Below are 18,763 nucleotides of genomic sequence, written 5' to 3'. Positions count from 1 at the left end.
TTGACAGTGGTGTCAGATGCATCACCTCTTTGCCTTGAAAGCCTTTCTGCCAGCCATCAAAGGGAGGCTGGTTCAGGTGTTAACGGATTACACCACTGCCATGTAGTACTGTAACAGGTAGGGCGGGGTAGTTGGTCCTGTGCAAGGAGGCTTCGTACCTCTGGAACATCAGGATATTTTCCTGGTCATTCAACACCTGGCGGGATCTCTAAATGCCAGGGCTGACTAACTCAGCGGTCGACACCTTGTGGACCATGAATGGCATTAACACCTGGAAGTGAGCAGGGTCCCTTCCAAGAACGGGACGAACCGTGGCTTGATCTATTCACCACTGCCAAGAACGCACAGTGCCAGCACTTCTACATTTTGGAGTTTCCAGAGCAGTTTTCGCTATGAGGAACATTCCGCTTGGAGTATAAGTAATGTTGATCCCACTCATGCCCAGGTCCTCTAGAAGATCAGGACCTAAGTCATCCTGGTGACTCTGGACTGGGCACAAAAACTTTGCAATCCAGAACTCCTGCATCTGAGTGTCCGTCCTCAGATCAGGCTGCCCCTTCAGGAAGATCTCCTTTTGGAGCAGGCTTGGGTCTTTACACCCCAACCTGCTCACACTCCATCTTCATGCTTCGAAATTGAGCTGCGTCAGTTTAACCCTTTTGAACTATACCAAGGTTGCAGATGTTATGTTGGCAGCCAGGTGTCCCTCAGTAAAGTCTGTATATGCCTGCAGTTGGGACAATTGTAGATTTATGCCCATCTGTCTGAGGTGTAGCTTTTTGTGTTGTCCTTGGCCCAGTAGGGCATTCTGTTGGGCACTGTTAAAGGTTATTTGGCAGCTATCACAGCTTTTTGAGGTTGCCAGATCAAACACCCCTGTTTAAGCCACCTGTTATGACTTTAACTGGAAGATTTGCAGCAGGTTTCAGCCCTCTCCTTTCAGTGTGCCCCAGTGGGGTTTGAATCTGGTCCTCACTTTTCTGAGGGTTCCCCTTTAATCCCCATGCATAGCTCTCCTCTCCGGCTTCGGACTCAAAACAGTTTTCTTGGTGGCCATAACAGAGGGTGAGCGAGCTTCAGGCTCTCTCCGTCCACTACATTCTTTCAGTGCAGACTAGTTCTCAGGGCGCATGCCTCTTTTCGAGAGGGCCCCCCCCCCCCCCCCCCCTCTTCTGTCAAGTGATCACCTTCCCAGCATTCTTTGCTTACTCTTCTAATGAGGAGGCGAGGCGCCATCATGGGGATCCAGAGTCTTAGTTTTCATATCGATCGTACCAAGGATCATCAACTGAACAATCAGCGTTTCATTGGATTCACCAGAGCAAAGATGGGTACAGCTTTGCCAAAGATGCCCATCTCTCACTGGATTATACTCTACATTAAGATCTGATACGCATAAGCGAAGAAGCAATCTGCAGAAGGTTTGAGGGCTCATTCCACCAGAGCCAAGGCTGTGACTACTGCATTAGTGCATGGGGACCTGTCCTTAATATTTGCCAGGCAGGTACGGGGGGCATCACTCCATAAATTCATGAATCACTACTGTTCGGGCAGGTCTGCTAAGAGTGTTTTTTTTTGGTTTAAGTCAGTTTGCAGCCCCTCCATCTGGGAGGTTATTGCCGTGGTATCTATTCTAAGATAAGGATTTGCGATTAGAAGTCTCCACCAGAATAACAAGTTACTTCCCTTCGGTAACTGGTATAAGTCTAACCGCAAATTCCTTTCTAAACTTTGCTTCCTCTCCGCAAACTGCACTTTCTCAGGAGGAAGCTCCTCTTAGACACATCATCCTGGTAACACATGTTCGGGAGTGGCTGCGAGTCTGTGGGCGCGGAATGCGTCACAAAAGCAATTGCTGTTAGTGCGCCGGGGTGGCATTTAAATTGTCACTGTGCATGTCACATCTGGCGTGGATGGCGTTGACGTGGAGCCTTCAGAGCCATCTACCAGCATGCAGAGGTACTGCTAAAGAGTTTCAAGATCCATTCGGATTCCTAGGGAATATTGTAAGGTAAGGAATCTGCGTTTAGTCTCTTCCAGAAACGGAACTTGTAACTTGTGTTTTTGGGCTTTGCATCTGACAGCGCGGACAGTTTCAAGAAAGACCGGGATATCAGTAATATATATGGTATTTATAAGTGGCTACAGCCGTCACCTCTGGGGTAGAATGGAGTCGATGTAGAGCCACATGACCCCACCAGCCAGTGCGCATGGCTACGCTGAATAATCTTTAGGAAACAGTCTGGTACCTAGGGATTTTCTAAAGGTGAGGAATCTGTGGTTAGATAGATTATTCACCAAAAAGGTACTGAAGGTAAGTAACTTGTTCTCTCTGTCCATCTCTGCTATGGAGTAGACCTATCTGGCAGCATGATACCATATGGATTTACAATGGTCAGCAGAACCTCCTCGGTCATCTGCCTCCATTCCATACCATTTGTGACATGTTGGTGGTGGCTTGGGTCTGCAGATGATCACTAACTTAAAAATGTCTTCCCTACTTCTTCACAGTCCTCTGCTCTACCTATTTACTCCACTTTATGAACTGCTATGTTGTAATTGTTAAAGACTTCTTTGCCCAGCCTTTTACCATATCCTTGTCACCTGCTTCCTTCTCAGTGTCAGCCTATAACATTTGCCATTTAGTTCAAAGTCCTGTGGCGGACACACACTGCTGGCAGCGACCTGACACGAGAGAAAGTCTTCTGTCCAGTGCGCTGCGTGCTCAGCCATGGTGGACACACTCTGAAGGCATCGACCTGGAAAGAGACAAAGCCTTCTGTCCAATGCCCTGCGTACTCAGCCATGGTGGACACACTCTGCTGGCAGCGACCCAGCACGAGACAAAGCCTTCTGTCCAGTGCGCTGCGTGCTCAGCCATGGTGGACACACTCTGAAGGCATCGAACTGGAAAGAGACGAAGCCTTCTGTTCAGTGGCGGATACACACTGAAGGCAGCGGCTTGGCAAGAGACGAAGCCTTCTGTCCAGTGCCCACAGTGTTGAGCCATGGTGGACACACTCTGAAAGCATCAACCTGAAAGGAAAGAGACGAAGCCTTCTGTCCAGTGCGCTGCGTGCTCAGCCATGGTGGACACACTCTTACTGCATCGACCTGGAAAGAGACGAAGCCTTCTGTCCAGTGCGCTGCGTGCTCAGCCATGGTGGACACACTCTGCTGGCAGCGACCCGGTACGAGACGAAGCCTTCTGTCCTGTGCGCTGCGTGCTCAGCCATGGTGGACACACTCTTAATGCATCGACCTGGAAAGAGACAAAGCCGTCTGTCCAGTGCGCTGCGTGCTCAGCCATGGTGGACGCACTCTGCTGGCAGCGACCCGGTACGAGACAAAGCCTTTTGTCCATGCCCTCCGTGCTGAGCCGTGGCAGACACACTCTCTGAAGACAGGAGTCATGGAGCTAGTACTTGAAAGAACCTTCTCTTAGGTGCCCTTGACATTCAGAAGACAAGGATTCTGTAAGAAAGTGACAGAAGATAAATCAAGGGTAATTCTAAAAGTAAACTATGATTTTTTTGCTCCACAAAGCATAGCACACAGGATTCTCCTTGTAATGCTGAGTTTTGCACATGGACCCATTCAGGAGCTGAGCAGATAGACATGACTCTCCGTCCATGTCTAAAGTTCTCTTCTGGTACTAGTGACACAGCTGCTTGCACAGAAATTCCCTGTGCACTGCATGTGTGCTCACACAAATGGCACCACCACCTGCATTTTTTTAGTGTGGCTTTTACTACACACACAACTTGTGTCTCAACCTCCCACACCTACTGAAATCAGTCATTGTGTTGAACATCTGTGGCTGAGAGAGAGGGTGGTTAACATTAGAGGCAATGCCCTTGGGAGCGGGTGATGCAGACTCTACCATCCCATTGGTTGAACTGTTGGAATCCACTTAACTGTGGTCTCCTGCTGGATATTTCTAACCACATATTCCTCACCTTAGAAAATCACCAGGTGCCAGACTGAATCTGGAGAATGTTCCAGCAATTCTTCTGTGTGCAGGTAAATGGCGTTGTGTAGCTCCGTGCTGACTCCATACCACCCAGAAAGCCACAAAAGGGCACCACGTGCAAGCACCACCCCACAAGCTTTGGCATCAACCCTTTTCTTTATGCACTATATGACATGACGCTGATCAAGATCTTTGCTCCCAGATTTGTCAGTCCTACGACGCCTCCAAAGAAGTCTTTGGTGTGCTGGGGAATAATTTCCCCACTGAAAACAGGATTTAAGCCATGCTGCGACTTTAGGAAGCAGCCGTGGGTCTCAGACCCACACAAGGTGTGACTTTGAGGCATGGGCTCTGCCCTTAGCTTGTAGTCATGTGACAGGCGCTCTCTTGTGCTCCCGAAGGCAGTTCTAGAAAGGGAGGTGAAGTTGTGCATTAGCAAATATAATAAGCAGTCCCAGACTTACACAGATACTGCTCAAAGGTGTGGGTCTGGTCCTGGCTGCAGAGCCGGTCCTGTGACCACTTCACTTCCCGCTCCAAATCTTCGCGTGCGGCTCCGCTGACGTCACTGAATCCATAATAGGACAGAGTCGGCGTGATGACATCAGTTCCCTTTTTTCCATGTCTTCGACGTAAACGGTTTTTCTTGGGATCTGCAGTAGCTCGTGTAAAATTTTGTTACTGTTACTTGTTTCAAGTTCAATTTTGTTTCCTTTAGACATGTCTTCGAGGAAATCAGGGTTCAAGCCATGTGAACATGCAGGAAGTTGATGTCGATCACGGATCCGCATGAGGACTGCGTTTGGTGCCTTTCATCTGACCACGATGTCCAAGGATGCTCCAGTTGTAATAAAATGAACCCGAAGGCTCTGCGTGAAATAAAAGCAAAGCTGCTCGTGGCGAAAATTAAGGGAAAGAGAGGTAGGAGACGTTCGAGATCCCGGTCGAGGTCGGCTTCGGGTCATGCTTCGAGATCAAAGAAGAAGAAGAAGTATGGATCTCGACATCACTCTGGATCGGAACCGAAGTTGAGGTCTCAGAGTCATCGACATCGGAAGGACTATGCCTCTCCTTCTCCTGTTCCTTCGAATCCGGAGTCGCAAGGTGAGCTTTATCAAGATGCTTCCCCGGAGCATTCCCCGGCGCCGGCGTCGAATCCTTCTCCGGCGCCGTCACACTCTGCATCTCGAGAGGAGGTTGAAGCTCCATTGCCTGAAGGGTCTTCGACGCCGGTGGATCCGCCTTAGGGTCCGGTGATCCCGGCTCCGGTAGTTCCACAACAGGAGCAGCAAATGGGTCCATACCCTCCTTTTCCAGGTCCGGGACAAGACCCTACGCATTATTTGAATGGGATGTATGGCGTCTTCTCAAGAGCCATGCACCCCTCTGGTGCACCAGCTGGTCCCATGGGTCCATTGGCCTTCAACCTGTGTGTCCCGCAGGCTTATACACAGGCACCATTTATGCCTTTTATGCCGACGGCGCCTTCCTGGAGCTTCCCGGTGCCGAGGTAATCAACGCAGGTGCCATCTTCTCCGGCTCCGATTCCGTCTCAACCTCGTACGCTCCAGACTGTTCCCCCGGACCTGAGCACGGTGCCGGCTCCATCGGAGTCGGTTGTGGCTCCATCGATGCCGATCAGAAGAATGACATCTAGGCGTGATGCTCAAAGATTAATGGAAGAGCAAAGGTAAGTGCAGAAGAGATGGAGGATGGAGAACTGCAGGAATCTGAGGACCTGTTTGAGGAGCTCAAGTAGGCTAGTGGCCTGGAATTATCTCCAGAGTGGGAGCTTTCTTCAGCTCCTGATGTCCCTTCAAAAGATGTCGCACCATATCATACAGTCATTAAAAAAGCAACTGAGCTATTAGATTTGAATTTGCCTACTGCAGAGTTTAAATCAAACATCTTAACGAAGGTGCTTCATTCTCCCTCTTCAGTTGTGGAGCCAATGCTTCCATTTAATGAGGCTATTACGGATCCAGTATTGGAAGTGTGGCGTAAGCCCTTTTCTTCTCCTGCATTATCGAAGACTGTGGCAAGAAGGTATAGGGTTGCTCCTGGTGATCCGGTCTTTTTGTCTTCACATCTGTCCCCTGAGAGTCCGGTGGTTCAGGCAGCTTGCTCCAAGAAGTCTACAGGAGCCTTCCCTCAAGTGCCTAGTGATCGAGAATCAAAGAAATTAGACCAATCAGCAAAAAAGGTTTTCTCATCGGCCAGCATGGCATTAAAATCTACAAATGCGACTTGCCTTCTAGGGCATTACATTCACGCTCTTATGGACTCTGCTAAGCAGTTGGTTCCAAAGATACCTGTGGAGGTCAGGCAGAACTTCAGTGAGGTGCTAGCAGATACTCAGGCTGTCGCTCGCCAGGTAATCCAGAGCGAGTTGGATACGGCGGACCCTGTGGCAAGGGTCATGGGCTCATCTGTTGCCACAAGGAGAGCTGCTTGGCTGAAATCTTCAGAGTTTTCTCCTGATGTGCAGGTGACTGATAGATCTTCCGTTTGATGGCTCTGGTCTGTTTGGCAAGAAAGCAGACGCATCCTTGGAAAGGTTCAAGGACAGTAAGGCGACGGCTAGGTCTCTTGGCCTTCAAACCAGAGGATCATCTAATAAGAGGTTCAGAGGATTTGGAAGGTCTTCCTTTCGCTCTTACAGCCACAGCAGCAGCAGCAGCATTCCCTGTTTAAATCATACTGGGGCAGAAATAGGAGCCGTGCTCGAGGTCGTCAAGCCTCCTACTCCTCTTCCTCTTCCCACCCCCCTCCTACCACAGCAAAGCAGTCCTAGATCCACCATTCTGGATCATGTCGGTCCTGTGTGGTCAGCTTACTCATTTTCTGCAGGATTGGGAATCGGTCACATCAGACCTTTGGGTATTCAATCTTGTAGAGAATGGGTATGCTCTCCCCTTTTGGGAATTTCCCCCAAATTACCTCCCTTGTAAAGTATTTTGCATGGAGGACCACCTGCTTCTCCTACAGGAGGAAGTCCTGGCGTTGCTGAGAAAAGGAGCGATAGAGGTGGTTCCGGAGCAGGAAAGGGGTCAGGGATGCTACTCCCGGTATTTCCTGATACCCAAGAAGGATGGCAGACTTTGTCCAATCCTGGACCTCAGGATCTTGAACCTCTTTCTGAAGCAGGAGAATTTCAAGTCAAGTCAAGGAAGTCTTTATTCGATATTTCATCATAAAAGACATACTGCACAAATCAATCATAAAAATTCAATCAATAAGATGACCAGTTAGAGTGGGTACCTTACCCTACAATACAAATACGCGAATGTCGTTAAAAAGTATGCAATAATTTAAAACAATAAGTTACTATACATTAAAAGCAAGCTAAAAATAGCATTAATTCACAATATACAAGACTTCATTTACAGTAAAAGACCCGTATAAAAAAAACATCTATATTACAACATATCAATCCTAGGTACGTCAGGCCTGTGCCCATCCTGGCATATTATTATAGGGCAGTTAAAAATGAATTAATCAGCCTTAAGCATAGGATCCAGGCCCATCCGATAAATTTTGCAACCCCAATAACCACCAATAAGGAGGTATCGGTCTTTAGAATTCTGCTAGCTGTCTTCGCTGAACGTTTCCCCAGTGGCCTACAGACTGGGCGTAACCACTTATGTCTAGGTACAGAGGACAGACGAAGAGGAAGTGGTCAGCTGTTTCTTCCGACTCTGTACACAGTGGGCAGTATCCATTACCACTGTTGGCCCAAGACTTTGTTAGACCCCCTGAGCGGTAGTGTCCCGACTCTAAGCTGATGGAATAGCTTACGATCTAGGGGCCTAGTAATGACGTTCCAATAGTCTTCAAGGTGGCAGACGTCCTTCACCAACACAAAGGATGCCGTCAGTGAGCCGTCTATCAGTGAAGCATGTCTTTTGGAGACAGCCCATCCCCAGTACAGATCTCTATACTGCTCTTTCGGGGGAAAAGTAGCTGTGTCCGGGTTACACCTGAGTTCTCCCAACCCCATATCAAGCAATGTGATTCTTAGGTCTCTCAACCAGCCTATCCTGTGGGAGCCCTGTAGATCCCTAACTTCTAACAGTGCTTTCGCGTATAGAGAAAGTTCAGGCGTGGTCCACAGACGCCGCCAGAACACTAATGGTCTATATCGCGCAACATCCTCGACTGGTTGGCACCCTAAATCATATAACAGGAGAATGCGGGGTGTAGATTGCAGGATGCCTATAACTGCCCTAAGAAATTTGTTTTGGGCCACTTTAAGGGGGTCAAGGTTACTATACCGCTGGCAATATTTTGAGCCGTAAATCTTCATAAGTGGGGACACTGGTTTTGTTAGGGAACATTTATGTTCTTTAAGAAGAGCTCCACCTAATTGAGCATACTTTAAAGCAAGAAGGTCTATCTTGGGGGTTCCTGCTAAGATTTTCACTAAGTGTGACACCAAGATATGTAAAAACCGAAGTCTGTTCAAGGGTAGCCCCACCCATTGTTACCCTGGCTGTAATTGGACTTCCCCCCGTAGAACCATAAACTTGGTCTTAGCCATGTTAACCTCTCGCTCATGTTCGCGGCAAAACAGTTCAAACCTAGACAGGGCTAGCAGTAGTCCCTGTCTCGTTTTAGATATTAAAAGCGTGTCGTCCGCGAACATGAGCAGAGGGATTTTCATACCAGCCAGTGATGGAGCATCTGTAGGGTGGTTTGTAAAATAGTTTAGGACCCCGTTAATGAATAAAGAAAATAAAGGTGCGGCCAAAACACACCCTTGTCTAACACCCTTGGCGACATCAAATGGGCATGTAGGTTTACCAGAAGCCTCACCAATTCTACTGGCATGCCCAATTTAATAAACATTCCCATAGTTTTGCCCTTGGTACAAGGTCAAGTGCAGACCTTAGATCCACAAAGGCCGCATATAGTTTGCCACCCCCAATGAAGACAACCTTCCAGTAGAGTAACACAAACCTGAATGCCTGGTCAAGGGTGCCTACATGGGTTCGGAAACCCGCTTGTAAGGGTGTTAGTATATCAGACTCAAGCATCCAGCACTGGATTCGTCCCAGAACTATGCGGGCCGTGATTTTTTGTACCGCATCTATTAAGCTGATCGGCCGATAATTGCACGGGACTGAGCGATCACCCTTCTTATATATCGGTAATATCTCAGCCCCGAACCATGAATCGGGGACCTGCGCGCCATTAGCTAAAGCGTTGGCCAAGATAGTGATATAAGGAACCCAGAGATCCTGTTCTTGCCGAAAAAGGTCTGCCGGAATGCAGTCAGGGCCTGGTGCTTTACCACTCGGGATAGATTTCATAACGGTCTTTACCTCGGAGTGTGTAAATATTAGGGGTTCATCAGGGTTAGGCGGGGGAAGAACCACCTCAGCCCTATTGTCAGTCCTAAACTGGTTTTCAAAGAAACTGACACACTGTTGTTGGTCCACATGGGCAGACCTTGGCCGCTCGTCCGGGCATTTGCCCCATTTAAGATAATGCCAAAACTGCGACAGATTCCTACCGTCACAAGCCTCTGTGAGGGCCCTCCAACGTTCCTCATCCCAATTTTTTTTAGCATTTATCTGAGCTAATTTATATGTGGCTCTACAGGTCTGTATTAGACCCAATGCTCTAGATTTGATTGCGGCAATCAATTCATGTTGGGCCTGCCTACACTTGTGATCATACCAGATAGCATTCTTCTGGGTTCCCTTCCTACCCTGGTTAGAGATACTCTTAATAAATAACTTTTTCAACCCCTGGAATAACTCACTATATAACTTTTTCAACCCCTGGAATAACTCACTATTCATGCCAGGAGAATTTCAAGATGCTCACCCTTGCTCAGGTTCTTCAAGCGCTGCAGCAAGAAAACTGGATGGTGTCGATCGACTTGCAGGATGCGTATTTCCACATCCCTATCCTGAAGTCGCACAGGAAGTATCTCCGTTTTACGGTGGGATCGTAACATTACCAGTTTGCGGTCCTCTCGTTTGGTCTTACTACTGCACCTCGAGTCTTCACCAAGGTGATGAGGGTGGTGGCAGCACATCTCAGAAGGTCTGGGATTCCAGTGTCCCTATCTGGACGACTGGCTGATCAAAGCAGAGTCGCCAGAGAAGGTACTCCATCATCTGCAAATTACAATGCAGTTGTTGTACAAATTGGGCTTCTCGATAAACGTGCCCAAATCTCACCTCGTGCCCACTCAGCGCAACCTGTTCATAAGTGCGGTACTGGATACGACTATGTGTCGGGCTTTTCCTCCTCCACAAAGGATTCTCGACATACAGGAAATGATTCCTTAATTTTTCAATGGAGTAGTCGTTCCAGTCCTGAAGGTTCTTTGTCTGCTTGGTCTGATGGCTTCCTGCATTCTCTTGGTCAACCATGCACGCTGGCACATGAGGGCACTCCAGTGGTGCCTCCGCAGGCAGTAGTATCAGCACAATGGTGATCTCATGCAGTCTGTGAGGATCTCCAGAGAAGCTGCAGCGGATCAGTCTTGGTGGAGCGTGGAGGGCAATCTCTCTCAAGGAAAGCCCTTCCATCTCCATCCATCGGTGGCCACGGTGATGACGGATGCATCCACTCTAGGGTGGGGTGCTCATCTGGGGGATCTGGAGGTCAAGGGTCTTTGGTCTCCAGAGGAAAGGTTGCTTCACAGCAACCTTCTAGAGTTACGGGCGATACGTCTGACACTCAAGGCCTTCCTCCCTTCCCTTCTCAGTCAGTCGGTGCAAGTCCTGACGGACAACACTACGCGATGTGGTATGTCAACAAGCAAGGAGGAGTGGGGTCGCAATGTCTCTGCAGAGAGGCTCTGTGACTCTGGTCCTGGGTTCAGGACCATCAGATTTGTCTGATGGCAAATCGTCTGGCCGGAGTTCTGAACATGCGTGCCGACAGTCTCAGTCAGCAGTTCTCGGCCAGCCACGAGTGGAGGCTTCATCCGGAGGTGGTTCATCACATCTTTCGGACGTGGGGAACTCCTCGGGTGGACCTGTTTGCCACTCACAAGAACGCTCACTGCCCATTATTCTGCAGTCTCAAGGATCCGATGCAGGGAGCTTTGGGGGACGCATTTCAGTTGAGTTGGGACTCACAACTCCTTTACGCGTTTCCTCCCATACCTTTGATTCCTCGGGTTCTGAGGAAGATTCTCAAAGACAGGGCCCAAGTCATATTGATCACCCCGGATTTGCCAAGAAGGGTGTGGTACACAGATCTTCTCCACTTCTCCTCGTGCCCTCAGGGCAGACCTCCTCTCTCTGATGGAGGGGCAGGTTCTACACCCCCACCTCCAGAGCTTACACCTTCATGCCTGGAGATTGAACGGGGCAACCTAAATATTCGAGGCATGTGGGCTGCTGAATTCATATCTTGTGCATAGATCGCCACCTAGTGTTGGGTCCGGATGATAGCACTTGTTGTCTTGGAAGAGTCTTCGAAGTATCACGAGATGGGTGACTCCTCCCCTGGACTACAGTGCGCATGGGCATCTTCTCCATCCTCAGATTGTTTTTTTCCGCCATTGGGTTCGGATGAAAACTCCTATACTCCAACTTTGGAATCAAAAACAAAACTTTTCTAAAGGCCTTCGATTCAACGGTATTGTTCTCGCTCTGTACCTCTCTACTCGATCCAGCCTTCCATCTCCAAGCTGTCGTCGACGCAAGCTGTTGGGCCTTTTCGACGCCACGTGAGCTGACCGTCGATGGAAAGAAGCCCGTTTAAAAGGTGCCCACAATGCCAATCCAAGTTCCCACATACTGATAAGCACTCCGTATGCAACAAGTGCCTTTCCCCAGACCATAAGGAGGAAAGCTGTCCAGCCTGCGCACAGTTTCGATCGAAGAAAACTATTCGAATCCGACGTGCCGCAAGGCAAGAAATGCAGCGACAGGCATCGGACCCGGACAACATCTTCGATGATAACCAGGATCTACTAGACGCTCCAGACTCTGACCTAGAGATCGTCACCGTCGAGGACTACTCGGACTCCGATGACGACATCCCACCGGGGCAAACTGTGAGTACCCTGCCCCCGACACCATCTACCCCATTACCAACGGCTCCAGTCAAGGCATCGCCAAAGGGCCTTAGCCAAGATCAGAAAAAAGTTTTGCTTGCCCCGCCATCCGTCTCGGCACTGAAACCTTCAGAAACGCCAGGGCCCAGTAACATCGTCCCAAAGAAGGTTCCAGAGCCAAAGAAGTCGTCGACCCGAAGGGCGTAGATCCGAAAACGGCCGCACAGCCAAAGAGCATCGAGCCGAAAAAGACTGTCGACCCCAAGAAGGCCACACAGCCCAAACTTGTCGAGCCAAAAGTGGTTGTCGAACCGAACAAGGGCACACAACGGAAGGGCGCCGAACCAAAAAAGGTCGCCGACCCGAACAAGCCTTCGGCACCAAAATCAGTCGAACCTAAACCCGCGTCAAGGCCAGAAAAAACCTATCGACCCGAAGACACCGGCTCCGAAAACACCAGTCGATCCAAAGAATACAATCGACTCTGGAAAGGACACTCATCCAAAAAATCCGAAGTCACCAGTCGATCCGAAAAGGAACATCGACTCGAAAAAAGACACTCCTCCAAAGAAGCCTACAGAGCACAAAAAACGCGTCGAACCGAAAGTCACGGTCGACCCGAACAAAGGCCCGAGCCGAAAGAATCGGCTACTAAGCCAAAAGCCGTCGACAAACCAAAATCGGACACTCAACCCAGGACTGTTGAGGAAGAACTCTACCACCCAGATCCCTCCGACGACCAAGCAAAAATATACATCAATCCAGAGACTGGTAAAGTTACCATCCTGCATAGGAAAAAGAGGCCTTTGGACTTTGAACCTCAGTCCCCTATTTCATTGAAGAAAAAGGACTTTGGGACTTCTCCCTCTAGACCCTTCATTCCTTTTCAACCTATCATGCCTACTACTCCTTTTAATCCCTACTCTCCTTATTCTCCTTCTCAACACGGGGACAATGAAGGTAACATGGGGGATGAGCCACAGCCTCAATATAACTTCCCACAGGATCCTGAACCACAAGAGGAACCATGGGAAGAGCCAACTGACCCTTACAACACCCATCCCATCCCTGATATATCCTCTTATCCTACTAAGCCGTCACCTACTGATGACACCGTAGTTTTTAATCAACTCATAGACAGGGCTGCACAGTTCCACAACGTAGATATGCATAACGACCCTGTTGAGGAAGACTTCTTGTTTGACACCTTCCCTACATCAGAAAAAAGTGTCAAAACACTTCCCATGTTAAAGGGAGTTCTAAAACATGCACCTGGCATATTTAAGGATACAGCCAGGGCACGGGTAATCAACCCCAGAATAGAAAAAAAGTATAGGGCAGCTCCTACAGACCCTACTTACATCAGAGGGCAGTTACCACTTGATTCCCTGATTGTGGCCAACGCACGTAAAAGAGCCAACTCCCAAACCACTGGGGAAGCACCTCCCCCCGACAAGGAGTCAAAAATACTGGAGGCATTAGGGAAAAGAGTAGCAGCACAAGCCTCCAACTCGTGGAGGATCGCTAATACACAAGCCCTACTGGTTTGTTACGACAGGGCGCATTACGACCAGCTAGAAACCGTAATGCAACCCCTACCTTAGCCTTTCAAAGCACAAGCCCAAGATCTCAAACAGGAGGGAAAATTCATAAGAAACGCCTCCATCAAATGCGCGTTTGACGCAGCAGACACTGCAGCTAGGTCAATCAACACTAGCGTCCTACTCCGCAGACATGCATGGCTGCGTATTTCTGGTTTTAAAAATGAGGTGCAGTCCACCATTCTTAACGAGCCTGTTAATCAGGATTTTCTATTTGGCCCTGCTGTCTACACCATTTTGGATAAAATGAAAAAGGACACAGAAACGGCAAAGTCCATGGGGGCATTGCAATTTTAGCAACATAGTGGCTCCTTTCATCGCTCCTCGTACAGAGCGACTACACGATGAAATACCTCACAAACAGCCTCATACAAAAGTAACACGCAAGGTTCCTTTAACAAGAACACAACCAGAGGTTACAGAGGTAACAATAATAAGGGAAGAGGACGTGGAGGCAATAACACCAGAACCTCCACTGCCTCAAAACAGTGACTCCATTACGCTGCCTCCAGACCACTTAACACCGGTCGGAGGCAGACTCCAACAGTTCCTACCTGTCTGGAACGCAATTAGCACAGACAGGTGGGTGAGAGAAATTATCCAGTGTGGCTATTGCCTAGAACAGACTTCCACACCACCAAACATACCACCCAGACATCGTCCAATGTCCAGGGAACACATCACCCTGCTACAACAAGAGGTGAACTGCATGCTAGAAAGGGGGCCATACAGCAGGTCCCTTTCCAACAGCAAGGGACAGGAGTGTACTCCCTATATTTGCTTATTCCCAAGAAGGACGGCTCTCTCAGACCCATATAAGACCTCAGACCCCTAAATCAATGCATACTGTCGGAGCACTTTCATATGATAACACTACAACAAGTGCTCCCGTTGCTACAACAAGGAGATTTCCTAGCAACACTGGACCTCAAAGATGCGTATTTCCACATACCCATCCATCCAGCCCACAGAAAATACCTCCAGTTCACAATAGAAGGTCAACACTACCAATTCAAGGTTTTGCCCTTCAGGGTTACCACGGCTCCAAGAGTGTTTACAAAATGCTTAGAGACAGTGGCAGCATATCTCAGGAGGCAGGACGTCCATGTGTTCCCTTACCTGGACGATTGGCTAATACAAGCAAAATCGTACAAACAATGTGCAGCACACACGTCTCAGACAATCCAGTTGCTACACAGCTTAGGCTTCTCAATCAACTACACAAAATCACATCTGCAACCGTCCCATACACAGCAGTACCTGGGAGCCACCATAGACACTTCAGTGGCAAAGGCATATCCAAACTCAGCGGGGATAGCCAGTATGCAGATACTCATTCACAGATTCCTGCCACAACACTCTCTGCCAGCTCGAGTCTTTATGCAGCTCATAGGCATGATGGCTTCCTGCATATTCATCGTCCCCCTGCATATTCATCGTCCCCCATGCCAGACTTCAGATGCGCCCATTACAGGAATGCCTAGCATGGCAAAGGAACCAGGCTCAAGGAAAACTAAAAGACCTAGTGTTGGTAGACAGTCGCACTCACAACTCTCTGCAGTGGTGGAACCCACAAAACCTTTCCATGGGGCGACTGTTTCAAGAGCCGGTTCCACAACTAGTACTAACAGCGGACGCATCACTGGCAGGCGGGGGAGCCCATCTCCTTCAATACACAGTACAAGGGCTCTGGACAAACAAACCGAAAAGGCTGCATATCAACCAACTGGAATTGCTAGCGATATTTCTAGCCCTAAAAGCATTTCAGAAATACTTGTACAGCAAGACTGGGTTGATCCGGACGGACAACATGACCGCGATGTACTATATCCATAAACACTGAGGAACGCACTCTCCACAGCTGTCCCATCTGGCACAAAGCATATGGAAGTGGGCGATTCCAAAAAACATTTTTCTCCTAACAGAACACCTTCCAGGGAAGGACTATCAGGTTGCCAACCTGCTCAGTAGGCACAGCCAACAACTACACAAATGGGAGATTCACCCCCAGGTTCTCAAGCCATTCTTCGAGGAGTGAAGTCACCCAGCAGGGGCGTAACACAGGCCCCCGTGTTGCGGGGGGCCCTGCCCTCCAAGGGGCCCCCTCGCTTGCGGCGCCACTGCGCCAGGCCTCTTAGTTAATTGGATGGTGTGCAGGGCATGCACGCCTGGAGTGGGCCTCCTCTGGCCCGGGCCTCAGAGGCTCATCAATGGTGATAATTGATTAATTATTGGTGTGCGCACACGCTCGGATGGGCCTCAGGGGCTCGCCCACGGCGAGGTGGCACCACACGCTGGAACCAGAGATACAATTGGTTTCCACACATTCCTCGTCGGACTGGGTCGGAGCTGCCAGCCCAATGAAGATGCATGAATTAGGAATGCCTTTATGCAAAAGAGTTCTTTCGGACTCGGAGGCTGTTTACATGCGAGCTTTGCGGGGGTAGCATCTGCTTTTAAGCACTAGAACAAATACATGTGAGGCGCTTTACCACTGCTTGCCTCCACCAGGATGCACTGGCGAGAGCCCTGCTATTAATCTTTATTTGGTGCTGTTGTGATCGAGGCGGCACAGATGCGGCCTGAGTAATCTGTAGAAACATTACGAATAAAAGACCCCAAGGGATGCAAGGCGTCTGAATGTCGGCAGATCCAACTTAGCATTGCATTCTTCAAAGCGGAACACATTGAAGAATTGTAACGGGTAATTTATAGCGACTAGCAACGTCAAAACACAATGCAAAAACCTTTGCTATTATTACAAATATACACTGTCTACTGAACGTTTTTCTGCTCTTTTTTTCTTGCTGCAGCAGTCTGCTTTTCTGGTTACATCGGGCATTTCTAGAGAGGTCATATATGTATCTGACGGTGTCTGCTTTAAGTGACGTCAGGCAGTTCGAGATGTCTTGTATGTATCGGAAGGTGTCTGCCTTCTGGTGACATCAGGCAGTTCTAGTCTGTGTGTTTTATTATTTGAAATACTCTACTTAAGGTTAATGTCAGGTAGTTCTAGTTTTTTATTTTCTCGCCATGGCCCAGCCAGTAAGTCCACTTGGATCCGCAGACATGAAGCTCACATCGCCACTGTGAAAATGACCTGTCACCTGCTGTTGACGCGCCGCGAGGCCATGAAGCGGCATGCAGCGCTACATAGGCTTTTTTTTGTTGGGGCAGGTGATGGGTTCAGTTTGGCGTGGGGGCTGGAGTAGAATGATCCCGAGGGACGAGCCGGCCCGCACTCTTCATTAATTAGATGGTGGTGCGCAACAACTTCTGTGTACCCTGCGGCTTGCCGGGCCTCTGAGCCTCTTGATTGGGTGGTGTGCGGGCCCGGCCTGGCTGGGGTCGCCTCTGAGGCTCTTTTTATAATTAAATGGTGGGTAAGGCCAGGGTGGATATGTGCGGCGCGCAGTTGTTTCTGCGACGTGTCTGCGCGTTCGGGGTGGGAGCGGGCAGGGCTGGTGAGGTGACCAATGCCCAGATTGCATTTGCCATGATGATGACATGCGCATTGAGCGCACGCGCATTTGAAAGTGCGCGTGAGGCAGACTGAGGTGTGGCATCCCAGGACCCAGCCACGCTCCTACTACTCAGTACTGTCTGAAGACCGCGGTACGTCACTGGCCATAAATAATTTGAATTGATTTGTTGCTGGCCCCACCAGCCCCTTTGCACTGGACTCCGTTGGAAGTGGTCCTGATGCAAGGGATGAACGATGCTGAAGATGCTCAAGGATGCTGTAGAGGCAATGCAGTCGACAGGGATCTTACTGCGACTACTTTGTGTACCACAAAAGGGGTCGGGCGGCCCTAGTCACAGGGACGATGTCTCTCGAAGTCCTCTTGGTGCTGGTCGAGGTCCAGTGGCCACTGGGCTACCAGTCACCTGGAATAGCTGTCACAGCCAGATCCTTCCCTCAGCAATAACTCTGCTTCTGGGTAACCTGGCTGCATTCTGATGACTCTACCGGCTCAGCGAACTCTGGTGCAACTTTGAGTATCATGCACTAGTCTCTGGTGCGTCACTTCCACGGTTGTCGGTGGTCTGAAGATTCTGGGCTACCAACTTGTCCAGCGGGCTTTTCAGGTTTTGTGATCATGTCCTGTGACCAAGATGTCAGCCAACTGACCCTTGGAGTCTTTTTTTTGGCCAAGCTCCAGAGACTACTTTTCTACGAGCAGGACACAGCAGGCACAGTCCTTCTTTGCTACCCAGCAGGTTCAGCAGGTGCAATCCACGCCGGTGTAGCCTCTGTGCTGGTTCCACTGTGCAGCACGGCAGACCTGCTTCGGTTCTTTGTCCTGTCAAGATCTGAGTTTTGGGTGCCAGGGGTGACCTATTTATGCTCAGAAAATGCTCTCAGGGAAGGATCTGGTTGGTAGCCAGTGGGCTTTTGGGTTCCATCCCTCCTGATGGCCACTTCCAGGGAAGTGAGGCATCTGGCCATTCCAAGATGCATAATTCTGCCCACTCCCCCGGATTGACTGTAGTAAATTGTAACAAGCATGCCGCTTTCCGTATTTGTAATAAGAGTATCTAATACACTGTAATGGTGAACAAAAATGTGTTCCGGGTAAATAATTTTAATGTGTCATGTTGATAACTCATCAATAAAAAGAGTTAAAAAAAATAATAATTCTACCCACTCTCAACATGACCGAACACCTTTTCAGCATCCAGAGATCCTTAGCCCAACCCAAAGGTGTGGCTACCAAGGGTGCTACACTCCCCTGAAAAAACGGTTTGATAACAGGTTTCCGCTCTCCTTGCAGGTTGCCAGGTAGTCTACCTAAACAATGGGACTGCCCCTGCTTAAGTGTTCCCCATTTGCTCTTCAAAGGCGGATTCAGCTTTGAATCTTGGCGTTTGGGCCTTTATCCGGGTGGCTTCCTGCAGGAGGGAGGTAACACCTCTCTCTAGTGCAGGCCTCTATTGTCTCCTTCCCTGGGAGTCTTTCGCACGTCTCCTAAGGAGGGCAGAAGGTTGTCTCAGCCTAAAGCTACTTGTAAACCGTTAAGGGCACAGGAGAGTGAAGGCCCTGAATTGGCAAATTTATAAAAGTTGCTCACTATTACTTGTTACGTTAATCTCAGCTTGAGAATCAAGTCTGGCGTAATATAACAAGTTGATACCTTGGATTATCAATTTCAATCAATCAAT

At 49.2% G+C, this 18,763-nt stretch overlaps 1 protein-coding gene across 1 annotated transcript in view; it reads left to right on the top strand.

Annotated features, from left to right (window-relative positions):
• The window catches only part of AMBRA1 (autophagy and beclin 1 regulator 1), a 962,358-nt gene that overhangs the window by 902,863 nt on the left and 40,732 nt on the right, over positions 1 to 18,763 (top strand). The window lies entirely within an intron of this gene.

This window comes from Lissotriton vulgaris, chromosome 2_2 (genome assembly GCF_964263255.1).
Source record: "Lissotriton vulgaris chromosome 2_2, aLisVul1.2, whole genome shotgun sequence".
NCBI classification, from domain to species: domain Eukaryota; kingdom Metazoa; phylum Chordata; class Amphibia; order Caudata; family Salamandridae; genus Lissotriton; species Lissotriton vulgaris.
This window is presented reverse-complemented; position numbering and strand designations above follow the sequence as displayed.